We start from the raw sequence: 13094 nt of genomic DNA, 5'->3' as shown, positions 1-13094 counted from the left end.
CTATTTCTTCGGCTCGGCTGGTGCTCTTGGTGCTGTGGGAAGGAGGCTGCAGGGAGGTCTCCTGATCCGAGTCTAGGCTCTGCTGCTGGTTAGCTGGGACTCTAGGCAGCACGCTCCCCCTGGGGGCTTTTGAGTCCTTACCTGCTCAGCCTGGATGGTGGGAATGGGTCCCACCCATGCTTGGCCTTCTCACCATGGTCTGCCTTCTCTTTGGTTTGCCCCTGCCCTGCCCTTTCACTTCTGGAGCCGTTCAAAAGTGGAGGACACATGGCCATTCTGAGGTCTCAGCGCCCCCACTGAATGGGGCAGGGACACAGGGTGTGGAGAAAATGTCACAGGTTGTAGACTGGAGGTCAGGAGGTGCCTGCCATAGTCCTGGTTCTGTGGTGTGACCCTGGATAAGTCATTTCATGTCTCTGGATTTCAGCTTCCCCAGTTTCAAAATGGGGGCAATTACCCCTCTAAAAAATGACCCAGAATGAGGTAATGAAAAGTGTTCTGCTTTTCCTGAAGCGAGGGCTCCTGATGGTCTCAGATGGAGCCAAGGGATGTGGCCACAGCTCTGGCCACAGTCCACGCTGCTGGCGACAGAAGCCCCTCAGCGTTGGGGTTGTGTGAGCTTGTGTGGCTTGTGGGGACCTGAGGTGGGAGTTGTAAGTGTCCTTCCCTGCCTGAGCTCTGTTCTCTCTGAGGGACATCTGGCCCATGGGTGACTCAAACAGGAAACTACCAGCCATCACTTCAAAAAGCTTGGACTCCTCTCAAAGATAAGCTTACTTTGTGTTGCTGTGTGTTTGTTTGGATGGTGGGGGAGTAATTTACAGAGTTGAGGGCAGATCCTCAGAGTGAGCCCCTCCCTGGGAGGGCCTCTGTGACCAAATCAGTGGGATGGAAGGAGGTCGGGTGTGCTGGGGGCCGGATAGGATCATAAGTTACCCAAATGCTGGTCCGTGGACCGGAGCCAGGATGGTGATATCAAAACTTTCCAGAAGCTTTGAGCACTACTCCAGGATGGAATTGTACTTTCTGTTAGCTTCTCCAGATGCACAGTCAGTTTGGGAACTGCTAACGTGGGTGGGACTGGGCTTGCCTGTCCGAGGGCTCCACATTACCCACCCCTTCTTGGTCCCCATCAGGACGCTAGAAAGTGTTAACAGTATTAGCTCTGCGGTACGATTAGGTTATGATTAGGGTTATTTGTTTGTGTGGTTGTTAACTTAACCAGGTGACCGTGCCCTTCCTGATGCACAGTGGGAGTTGGGGGACTTTTGAGGGGACAACATGGGTAGAAGAACATTCTGGAAGTACCAGAGAGTCAGAGTCTGGCAAAGACCTAGCGTTCTACTGGCTTGACCCTCTTAGTTTTGTGGTGGAAGAAAGTGGGATTTTGGCTGGGCAAATCAAGTCCCTATCATATACACGGAAAATGGATTTTAATTTTGAGGGTGTTTGAGAGAGAAAGCAGTGGGGACGGGACCGTGTCCCCGAGACCTGGTCACTTCAACTTCTTCTCTCTAGTTTCCAGGTCCTTCTGTGGCACATCCAGCAAGAGGTGAGAGATGCAGTCTTACCCCCGGATCCTTCTTCAGAAATTCACCTTCTTCACAGTCTACACCCAAGTGCACAGGAAACAGCCCCTGTGTCAGGGCTCCCTTTTCCTCAGGCTGTGCTCTGTGATGGGAATTTACAAACTCAACCCCAAATCCAGAGGAGACAAACCTCCTTCCCCCTTTACCTTCGAGACCCGGTTTCACAAAATGCAGGGCCAGCCTCACAAATGCCGGCTCAGGATTCACTTTCTCATCAGGCCAAGGACTTTTCAGAGTTGCTGTGTTTTCCATATCATTTCCTTCCTTCCTCCCCCCCGCTTTCACTTCCTGTTTTTTCTTCCTCTTTCTCCACCCCCAAGCCTGGCTCTCCAGCCCTGTCCCTTGTTGTCTGAGAACAGGAACAAAGCGCAGAGTGTAGATAACCATGATTTCCTGATGGGCCCTCTCTCACTGCTGACAGCCAGGGCCAGGCTCAGGTTCTCTGGGGCACTGGAGCCTCTGCTGGGAGCCCAGCAGGAAGCCTGGCCTTTAGAGCCCTCTGTCTGAGAAAGAATCTAACAAGAGGAATCCTTCATGTCCTTGCAACCATTCATAGCTTCCAAAGAACTTTCTCCTGCATTCAAGCTAAAACACTGGAAAAATAAGACAACTGCTAGTGTTTGGACCGAATAACTCAAGTCCAGTTTAGATGGACAAAACACTGATGAGGGAGTTTGATAGGAGTTTATTTCTGGTTCTGCACTTTATTCTCCTTATGACTCTACAGATCATTCTGGTTCTCTGAAACTCGGTTCCCTAGCCCTTTGGAAAAATGGAGTTATGGGTGGCTCATAGGGAATTTTTGAGGACAGATCAGGAAAATGTATCTGTAAGATTCATATGGTAGGCCTGGCAGATCTTATTTGCTGAATAAATGTGAGATCCCCTCTTGGGTTTTGGTTTTCCGCACAGGGGAGTGGCTGTTCAAATCTACAGTAGCCAGAAAAAAAATCACATAATAAATGATAGCCCTGGGAGGAGGGTCCATATCTGTTACTGTGTTTTCCTGAAACGTGGAGAGAGAGAGAGAAAAAGACAGATGAGCGATCTACTGGCCAGGCATAAATCATTGAAAAACAAAGCCCACCCACCACTGTGCTCCTGGGGCCTGCTATTCCATAACAATATTTTTCTGATGGGAAATAGAACAATCCCAACCACAGGCCTGAGGTGGCCTGTTTTCACTTATTTAGCTCCCAGGGGCAAAACCACAAAAACAGCAGAAATCTGGAAAAAGTCCCACCTCCCTTCTTGAAAAATCTGTTTAAAAAAAAAAAAGACTTCCCAACTAGGGTCAATGACCACTTGTTTGAGAAGTCAGCCTGACCATGAAGCTACTTTTTAAAAAATTCCAAAGGCCAGAGAGTCAGAGACATATTCAATTTGAATTCTGCAAGTGGCTGAATCCTTGAATGAGGCTGTTTGCTTCTGAGCCTCAGTTTCCCCAACTACAAAACGAAAACATTACACAAGTGGTGATTGCATCAATTTCTTGTAGCCCTGGTCATCTGTAATTCTGGTATTCTCTCTGTTCTCCTTAACAAATGGATTATTTCTAGAAGAGAACAGGAAATGGCCTCTCAAAGTAACATGACTTGCATTCCCTTTTAGCAGATTATCATCACTCACTTGAGGACAGAGAAACAACAGGACTCTAGGGGGCCACAGCCTTGATTTGGGAGCCAGACTTGCCTTGGCCAGCTTGCTCAGCTATTTTGTCCCATCAGCCTGGACTGGTGAACCTGAATCACACAGGAGAGCTCCAGGTAAGAAACAACTGACTTTGGTTATAGTAGACAGCACAGTGATAATCAGCATGGTTGGTGGAGAGAATATGTGATATGCATGCTTCTAGAATACTTGCAAGTATGAAGGGTAGTCATTTTACCAGATTTGTCATCTTTGATTAGAAGTCGTGCTTCCTCGAATGATGTACTATAAGCTGGCTAATTGAATTTACATTAAAAAAAAAAAGAAGTCATGCCTCCTAACACCACATACACATAAAAGGGGGGAAAAAAACAAAACAAAACAAAAAACCAAAAAAATACCAAGGATATAGTTTTGAAGTAGTTAAAAGTCCCTGGGTTCTACAACTGCATTCTGAGTGGGAGCTGTTGTTATCCTGGGTCTGGTGAATGCTGAGGCATGGAGTAGAGTAGCTTAGAACTACAGGCAGGGGAGAGCAGATTTGAACTGTAGTTCTAGGTTACTGTTCCGTGCAGAATTCATCTGAGATGAAGAATAATCCAGGTTCCATTCTGTCCATCCTGGTCATGCAGACTTAAGTGAACAGGAGACGCCCTTTAGTAGCAAACCCGAGATGGAATTTGGGTCTCATGCCAGAGGTCTGGCTTGCGTTGCACTCATTATAACATTTTTTTGAGACATTTTCAGTTTGTGCAGTTATCATCCAAGACCACCGTGCTGCTCCAGCCATGGGTTGCCGGGCCTTACCGCTTGTTCGTTGTTCCTACCTCCCTCCTCTGTCACCTCCTCCCAATCCATTATGGACATTTTTCTTCTTATCTGCCAGGACTGGGCCACACCTCCCTGAACTTCTTCATTGAAGTTGGACCTGACATGAGCTGACACACCTCCCAAATGACTAAAGATCTACTGAGGGGCTCAGCACCCTGGGTGCTGGTGTTCTAGCACAGTTCCTTAAGCTGGCCCAGGGCACCCACTCTGACAAGATCAGGAGTCACGAAGGAGATGCCCGTACCCTGAGATGGCCACACACCTGTTCATCTTTCTCCAGTTGCTGGCATTCCCTTCTGCTGTCCTCTGTCCTAAAGCTCTTCTTCTGCATCTAGATATCTTGAGTTCCCTTGAAAACTAAAAGCAAAAGCATTTCATGTAGCTGAGCATAACACAGAAGGTAAGACCAGGAGATTTCTCAGGTGGTTTCCAGTCCAAGTGCCTAGGATCATTTTATCCTAGACTTGTTCCTGATACCACACTCTCATTTTTTGGGGGGATAGGATTATCTTGTGCTCCCTTCCTTTCTTCATCTCATGGTTTCTTTTCCTAGGGTGGCCACCAGGCCACAGCATAATCCAGAGGAAAGAGAAGAGCTTTTGGAATCAGACCTGATTTCAAATCTCAGTCCTGCTATTTATTAGTTCCATGATTTTGCTGAAATCATTTTAAATTGCTGAGGTTCTGTTTCCCCACCAGTAAGATGGGGACAATATGCCCTATGTTGTATGCTTGTGATCAGGATCAAAGGAGATAATTTCTTCCTCAAAGAAATGTTAGGTCCGTTTCCTCTCCAATCTTATTTAGAGCTACTTAAATAGAGCTTTGATCCCCCCCATCGGGTTCTATTAGCACCTTGTGCCTTGTGTGTCTAGTAGCTTGAGGTACTCATTCGTCCAGCCATCTCTTCATTCCACAGATGTACGTGGCAGGTGCCATTCTTGGTGTTAGGGATAAGGCCCAGAACAAAACGAAGTTCCTGTTCTCATGGGGCTTGCATTCTAGTGGGATCATGGGATCGTCAACAAGTAAACATATGTACATTATATCAGGCAGTGTTAAGTGTTATAGAAAAAAATAAAGCAGGAAAACATAAATAAAGAACGCCAAGCCAGAGAGATGGGAAGTGGGGAAAGAAGGAACAGGATCCAAGGAAAGGCCTCCCTGCTTAGGCGTCATTGGAGTAGGACCCAAACAAAGTGAGGGAGTGAGGCTCGAAGGAACGAAGACCTGAGGTGGGAATGTGCCTGGGCTTTAAGGACCTGCAAGCAGCCGGTAGGATTGGAGCAGAAGGAGCGAGGGGACTGGGGAAGGAGGTGAGGATAGAGAGAAGCAATCAGATCATGTAGGGCCTCATACGCCACTGTAAGGACTTGGACTTTTATGTTCTGGCTGGCCTTTCCAGAGATTCTTCTCCCTTTCCTCCCTCTTCCCCAGAGCATCTCCCCCTCCCTGAAGCATCCCTAAATAGAAAAAGGGATGGATGCTCTTGCCCAATAGAGTATGAGCCACCCATCCCAAAACCCGTGTTGGGCATTTGGTACCAAGACTCTGGAGATGCATGAATGAGATGTGGGCCTGTCCTAGGAGCCTGCGGTCCAGCGCTAGTTCAGGCTGCTTGAGAAAGTTGCCCTGATAAATTAGGCCAAAGTGAGGAGTTGTTCTAAATTGGTCCTTGTGGAACCAGTTTGCTAGAGTGGCCGTTTTCCATTGGAACCTCCCACAGGTCGCTTCTACCCGATTTCTTGGAATGCATTCTCTTGTGTTGCCAAGTCTCGCCTTCAGGGTAGAGAGGGGATCGGTGCATTCAGCAAACATTTGAGTGCCTGTTCTGTTTCAGTGTCAGCGTAGACGCTGGCTACAGATGATGACTAGATTCGCTCCCTGCCCTCGAGGGATTGATGCTTTTCCTAGTGACCAGACGATACCGTCTGTGTTGTGGTAAGAGTGGGTGTGAGGGAGCCCAAGGAGAGGCTCCTGACCCGCACGGAGGGGGCAGAATGGGGCAGCTCCTGCGCCGTGTCATCTCCACTCAGTCCAAGCGAATAGCAGGGAGGGTGGGCAACGTCAGGGAAGGGTGTTGGGAGGAAAGGGATAAGCCAGGGCTGCCCATCAGAGGCACTGTGCCTGTCAGTCATTGTGGCCGTGGAGTGTGAGGTGAGGCGGGTCTGAGCGGCCCAGGCCGCGGAGTGTGACGTGAGGCGGGTCTGAGGGGCCCAGGCCGCGGGGTGTGAGGTGAGGCGGGTCTGAGGGGCCCAGGCCGCGGGGTGTGAGGTGAGGCGGGTCTGAGCGGCCCGGGCCGCGGAGTGTGAGGTGAGGCGGGTCTGAGCGGCCCAGGCCGCGGGGTGTGAGGTGAGGCGGGTCTGAGGGGCCCAGGCCGCGGGGTGTGAGGTGAGGCGGGTCTGAGGGGCCCGGGCCGCGGAGTGTGAGGTGAGGCGGGTCTGAGGGGCCCAGGCCGCGGAGTGTGAGGTGAGGCGGGTCTGAGGGGCCCAGGCCGCGGGGTGTGAGGTGAGGCGGGTCTGAGCGGCCCAGGCCATGGAGTGTGAGGTGAGGCGGGTCTGAGGGGCCCAGGCCGCGGGGTGCGAGGTGAGGCGGGTCTGAGGGGCCCAGGCCGCGGGGTGTGAGGTGAGGCGAGTCTGAGCGGCCCAGTCAGAGGGGGAGGACGGGAGGCTCACCAGGGGCCTCGAACGCCCACCAGGGGTGTCGAGTCCACATGAGGACAGCTCAGAGCTGTGAAGAGTCTTTTTAAAGCAAAGATCGATGGTCTGATGAGATTGGAGTTATATGAAGCAAAGGGTCTAATTTTACTGACCCTAAATTTATTCTGACTTATCAAAAGTGGTTGGTTTTTATTTTTTTATTTTTTATTTTTTTTAAGATTTTATTTATTTATTTGACAGAGAGATAGAGAGAGCACAAGTAGGCCAAGAAGCAGGCAGAGGGAGAGGGAGAAGCAGGCTCTCTGCTGAGCAGGGAGCCCGACACGGGGCTCGATCCCAGGACCCTGGGATCATGACCTGAGCCGAAGGCAGATGCTTAACGACTGAGCCACCCAGGCGCCCCAAAAGTGGTTGGTTTTTAAAGTGCTTGTTTTATACGTACTTCTTGTAGAATTGTAAGATCAGAGTCTCCTCAGAGGTAAAGTAGGTTCATACAGACGGACTGATGGAGATAGCCGTCTGGTGCCAATGAACACGCAGCCCTTTCTGTCGCCCTCGTGAATGGTAAATGTTGACCGTTTCGCGTGCAGCCTGGGTGCACAAATTGCTGGGATGTGGTTAGAACATGAGCCTTGTTTCTCATTGGAGAGAGTGGCTGGCAAAAGCCTGTGCTGTTCTAGGAGGAATGGTGGAATTTAGGTCTTGATACATTTTCTTCTAGTCAGAAAGCAAATGGGTAATATCCATCTCTTAACCCTCTCCTAGTTGAATGTTCTCTCTAGAAAGGACACATTCACTGGCCAGGCAATACCAGAGTCCCTGCCGTGGGCCAGACGCTGTGCTAGGCCCGGAAACCGTCAGGACGGATCAAGCATGCTCACCCCTCCAAGGGGGTCCAGTCTGTGGCAATGACAGGGAAGACAGCAGCCAGACACAGATGGTGGGCAGGGGCCCCTTGCCCGAACAAGGTGCAGAAAGGGAGGGGCGCCTGGGTGACTCAGCCGGTTAAGCCCGTCTGACTCTTGATTTCGGCTCAGGTCATGATCTCGGGGTCATGGGACTGAGTCCCGTGTCAGGCTCCTCACTCAGCAGGGAGTCTGCTTGAGATTCTCTCTCTCCCTCTGCCCCTCCCCTGCTAAAATAAATAAATAAATCTTTGTTTTAAAAAGTGCAGAAAGGGAGAATGTTCTCTGCCCCGGGAAGTCAGGGAAGGCTTCCAGGAGGGGGCCAAATGAGCTGGGCATTGAAGGGTGAGTAGGAGCTGGGAGCTGGGCAAGAGACAACCCTAGTACAGAATGGCACTCTATAAATACGGGCCAACATTGGTATGTCTGTGGTGGTGGTGGTGGTGGTGATGGAGAGGAAGTAGCCGGAGTGATCATCACGCACAGATAATGCCTCAACTCTGCTTTTCAGAGCCCATTAGTAGCCGCCTCCTCAGCCTCCCACCTTGTTCCCAACAGTGACTAAAAATAATCAGATTGACTAATTTGAGTTGCTCTCTCCTCTGACCCCATGGAGGTGTCAGTGAGCGAATAGGATGAGAGGGACCACGGAAAGAAGTGGAAAGAGGAGGAGGAGGAGGAATCCATCCCCATCATCCAGAAACATGGATGTAATGACGTCGCTTGCACTGGGGCTCTCTGGTAGCAAAACTCAACTTTCCAGAAAACTAGGTCTGCTGCTTCCCTGTGAAAACTGCAAGAGAGGTTGAGAACTGTGTCTGTCCCTCTACCTTCCTCTTGAGGGGGCGCGCGGAGATATATATATGTAAATACGTGTGTGTGTGTGTGTGTGTGTGTGTGTGTACCCAGACACATGTACATATGTGAGCTGTCTGTGTGTGTATATATAGGTATGTGGACACACAGACGCACACATATCTGTGTTATTTAGAGTCTGTGCTGACCTCACAGAGCCCGGTGCCAAGCCCTCCAGTCACACATGCTGGCATGGGTTAGAAGCAGCCTTGCCGACCTGCGCACTTCCCCGGCTGTGCTGCGGTCTATGTCCTTCCCGGCATTGGGGGTTCACAAGCACCCCAGGATGCCAGGGACAGAAGAGGACACTGAGACTCAGAGCCACGGAGCAGCTTGTCCAAGGCCTGAAGCTCCTAGGTGGTCAGGAGTCAGGCTGTCTTGTAATTGTCCCCTCGACTGCTCTGCATGCTGCGCCACCCTTCTGATAACCCAGTGAGAAGCGGCGGAGAATCACCCTTGGACATGGCCCTCCCCTAGAGCTCTGAAATGCAGCACTGGGCAGAGCAGTGGTATCCCGCCATGGATTCCTCTCTGGATTCCTGTGGTGCCAGCAAACTCTCTACATCTTGTCCTGCAGGTGTCTGTTTACATGCTTCCAGGGACAGGGAGCTCACTACTTGATAAAACAATTTGTTCTAGTTGTGGGCACTAGGGACCCTTCCCTCCTTACAGAGCCATCTCTGAACCTAACCCTGTCCCATTTCTAGTAGGCTTACTTCCAGTTTTGTTTTTTTTTTTAAGTTATCTCTGTTCCCAATGTGGGACTCAAACTCACGACCCTAAGATCAAGAGTAGCATACTCTACCGACTGAGCCAGCCAGGCACCCCCTCATTCCTAGTAGGCTTAAATCTCAACAGCAAGCAGCTTAAGGAGTGAGTGCTTTGCTCGGTTTGGAGTCTCCAGGAGACACAGGCAGCCCCAAGACATAGACCCCCTCTCCATTTCTCCTCCTGGAGAACCAGGAGAATCAGCCGGGGCTTCCTCGTCTCTTGCTTTGGGGGGGTCTGTGTGTTCTTCCTGATGGGCTAGGCTGAGTGGAAGACAGAGCAGCTGGGTTTCTTCTCTTCTCACTCTAAGGAAAGACCTCACCATGAGCTTTCTCCCGCACTCTTCCCTCCACAAACCTGGCCATCCCAGGGTGAGTAAGAATTTCCTTGGGATGCCTTTAACAGACAGAAAATGAAGTTTGAAAAGAAGAAGAGAAAGAAAAGGAAGCAAGGAAAGGATGGCCATAGTGTCAGGGTTAACGGGTTCTAGCCCAGGCTGCAGCACTGACTGACCATTTGACCCTGGACACCCCTTCCCTCCTCCATCGTCACTACGAGGCAGTTGGGCTTGATGGTTCAGGGCTTTCCATTTCCAAACTTGACCCCAGAGAGCGTCCTTGAATGCTGCTGAATCCGCACGTGACCCCGCAGGACCCCAGTGTGGGGGTGTGGGGTTCACATCCACATCACCCCACCAGGAAGCACCTCTGGAAGGTGAGAAACTGGACCTCTCATCTTTTCGTGGCTCACCAGGCCTCCGTCAGCCCTGGACTTGAGAAGAGCTGATGTGGTCCTCAGACTGAAAGGGCTCAGCCTGCACCCCCCGCCCCCATCCCGATGCCGTGAGCCCTGGTGTAGCTGCCACCCTTGCCCTGCCCCTTCGTTCCAGTTTTCCAGCTTGCTGCAGCTCTGTGTTCCTTCTCTGCACTGGAAGATAGGAGACTCGGCTTGGGGTGCTTGGCCTAGCCCTGAGGGCGAGCCTGCCTTTCTCTGGGACTTGGAAGCTGCCGGCCTGGTGGCCCAGGATGGAGACTTCATCTGACCTGCAATCCAGAGTTAGGCCCAGCCGCAAATGGGCAGAGGCATTCTGGGGAGAGAATCGTTACTGCCGAAAGCAGGCTCGGAACGTGTCTCCTCCAGAGACCTCGCTTCCCAGCGCACCACCTGGCTCTTCTCCTGACCATGCCGCTCGTCCAAGAAGAAGGGGAACAGGGAAATCTAACGTACTGTCTTCAGTTGCCATCACACGGGATACCTGGAGCCTGGAAACGTGATGACATTTGCGAAGGCATGTGTCCCTGGCTTTAGGGAATGACATGATGGTGTGCATCGGCGAGGACCATAGGTGAGGTTTGGTTCAGTAGTGGTCATCACAAAATGCGGTGTCACGTTACGGTTCGGAGCACAGACTAGAGCCACATCGCCAGGAGGCTAGCTGGTGAGCTCGGATGGTGACCATATATCTCATCCAACAGTTTCCTTGTCTGTAAAGTGAGAAAGTCGATGGCACCTGCCATTTGGGGTTGCTCTCCTCTTTCAATGAGCTAGTCTAGGTGTGGGCTCTGGGCGGCGCCTGGCACATAGTAAGGATCCAATTCATGTTAGCCCTTTTTATTTTGATCTGAAGCCTTCGTTGAATATTTTATTAAAAGTTAGTTTTCGGGATGTGCCGTGGGTTCCGGCATCGAAGAGCTATTTATTAAGCATCTTCTGAGTGCAGAACTAGTCCCAGAAGGAGTTTCAAAGCTGAAGTCAGCCACAGTGATGAGCAGTCCAACCCCAGACGTGCGGCACCGTCTGGCCATTGGAACAACCAGAGCATCTGAGGAGACCAGAGGCAGCAGGAGAGATCCCCGAACCCGGAGGCTTCTCAGGGCAACGTGGTGGTTCAGAGTCGGGGTGGTGGCCAGAAGGGGATGGAGGCAGGACGCTGGAGGCAGATGGTGGGTTGTGAGGAGGAGGAGGATCTCCACAAGGATGATGGAGGGATGGGGGAGCCGCTCTGAACAGGAGGTGGGAGAAGAGCTAAGGAGAGAGGGATTGCTTGAGAGCCCTGAGGGCACCCAGGGGGGACCCCTCTACTCTGTCCAGCTCCGTGTTGGGGGAGGGAGAGGGCTCCGGATGTGCCAGCAGAGGCCCCCCACACAGGCAGGACAGGCGCGGGCCCGCTGCCCCGCACTGGGAGAGCACAGGCCCCTCTGTGTGCCCAGGAGCCCCGGCCGGGCCTCCTCTCCTTGGAGGGCCCCACAAAGACTCGCTTGTTCTCCCCTGACATCAGACCTCGCCCTCAGGACTTCTCTGTTCTTTTGGGGCAAGATCTCACACAGTGATAATGGCCTGAAAGGGAAGACTGGCTCAGGCATCACCATGCCAACCCGCTCCCCGGCAGAGGGCAGGAAGATGGTGCCCACCACGTGAGCCTGTGCACCTTGCAGGTCCTGCCGGGCACAGAGCCGAGCGCCGGGCGCCTGGTCCCAGCCCCATGGGAGCTGCTGGTAGTGGTTCTGAGAAACGCCAGCTGCGTGGTCAGGAATAGGCAAAATATCAGAGGGCCAAATTAATGATCGCAGCATACAATGAGCTGATTGTTTTCTGGTTGGTTTTCTTTTTTTTTTTTTCTCTTAAGTAAGCAAGTGTTGCATTTAAACACCTGGGGTTTCTATTTTAACGGAGACTTATGTAGAGAGTTTTACCTTTGAAATTTCATAAAATCTTACTGTTTCGGGGCTCCTGGGTGGCTCAGTCAGTTAAGCATCCGACTCTTGATTTCGGCTCAGGTTAGGATCTCAGGATCCTGGGATCAAGCCCTGCATCGGGCTGCATGCTCAGCGGGGAGTCTGCTTGAGAGTCTCTCTCTCTCTCCCTCTCCTTCTGCTCCTCCCCTGCTTGTGCTCTCTCTCTCAAATCAATCAATCAATACTTTTTTAAAAAATAGAAAGAAAAGCTTACTCTTTAGAGGAATCTGTGAGATCGGCTGGTCTAGCTTCTGTCTGATCTTTTTTTTCAAGTGAGTTGACTGAGGCTGGGGGAGTAGGAGGCAGTGTGGACAATGGGAAGAGTAAAGCCTTCCCAGCCTCTCGTCCCAGGCTCTCAGATCGGGATCCTGTGTATAAAGCCCTTAGCACAAAACCTGGCCCACAGCGGGGCTCAGAAAAAGCTATCCCTGATTATTTCGTGAACTTCCATGTGTGCCAAGTGGGATCAATAAATGAAACACTCATAAAACAAAATACATGTTAATCCAGTACAGGAGAAGCTCCTGATTCCCTTCGTCCTAAAACAGCCACTTACTTTTGAGCTACAGGATGGAAAGAGGACTTGACATTGGAACTTCCAATCCTTAGTCTAGGGCAGGGCTTCTCAAACATATAGCCAAGGCCACAGGCTAGTCTGGGAAGGTAAGCTGGTGTCTCCGCAGTCTCTCCATGGTGCTTCCCACACTCCGCTGGGCACCACAGGACCTGAGCTTATTTCATTTAGCTGGGTTCTCAGCTGGTGCAAACCGCACAGCAGCCTCAGATCTCGTATTGGAATAAAAGTTTGCCATCTTCAAGTAGGACTAAGATGCAACCTAAACACTACTTGAGCCATCTGTTGAGGCTGCTGGAGAGCAGAGCTTTCAAACGTAGTCATTTGTGGCCACGGCCACCAGCCTGGGAACCCCAGCTGCAGGGTAAAGTTGAAATCAGGATAGTGCGTGGTTGAGTCATCAAGAGCAGGGCTGGCCTTTAACATAAATTTCGGGATAAATTCCGTGAGTTTGTTTGTTTGGTTTAATTGTGGTCTTGGTGGATCAATCCAAACAGGGAAGTCCCATGGTGACTTTGCTGGGTTCT

At 51.2% G+C, this 13094-nt stretch overlaps 1 protein-coding gene across 6 annotated transcripts in view; it reads left to right on the top strand.

Annotated features, from left to right (window-relative positions):
* CYRIA (CYFIP related Rac1 interactor A) overlaps window positions 1–13094 on the top strand; it is a 105790-nt gene that overhangs the window by 40937 nt on the left and 51759 nt on the right. For 4 of the 6 annotated variants that reach the window (XM_036081452.2, XM_036081451.2, XM_078055987.1 and 1 more), the window contains exon 2: window positions 3201–3355. The gene's annotated coding sequence lies outside the window, so the exon portion shown is untranslated. The remainder of the gene's footprint in view (window positions 1–3200; window positions 3356–13094) is intronic. The other 2 variants (XM_036081448.2, XM_036081450.2) reach the window with 1 other exon arrangement.

Source organism: Halichoerus grypus, chromosome 10 (genome assembly GCF_964656455.1).
Source record: "Halichoerus grypus chromosome 10, mHalGry1.hap1.1, whole genome shotgun sequence".
NCBI lineage: Eukaryota > Metazoa > Chordata > Mammalia > Carnivora > Phocidae > Halichoerus > Halichoerus grypus.
Note: the sequence above shows the minus strand (reverse complement) of the source record. Positions and strands in the feature narration are given on the sequence as shown.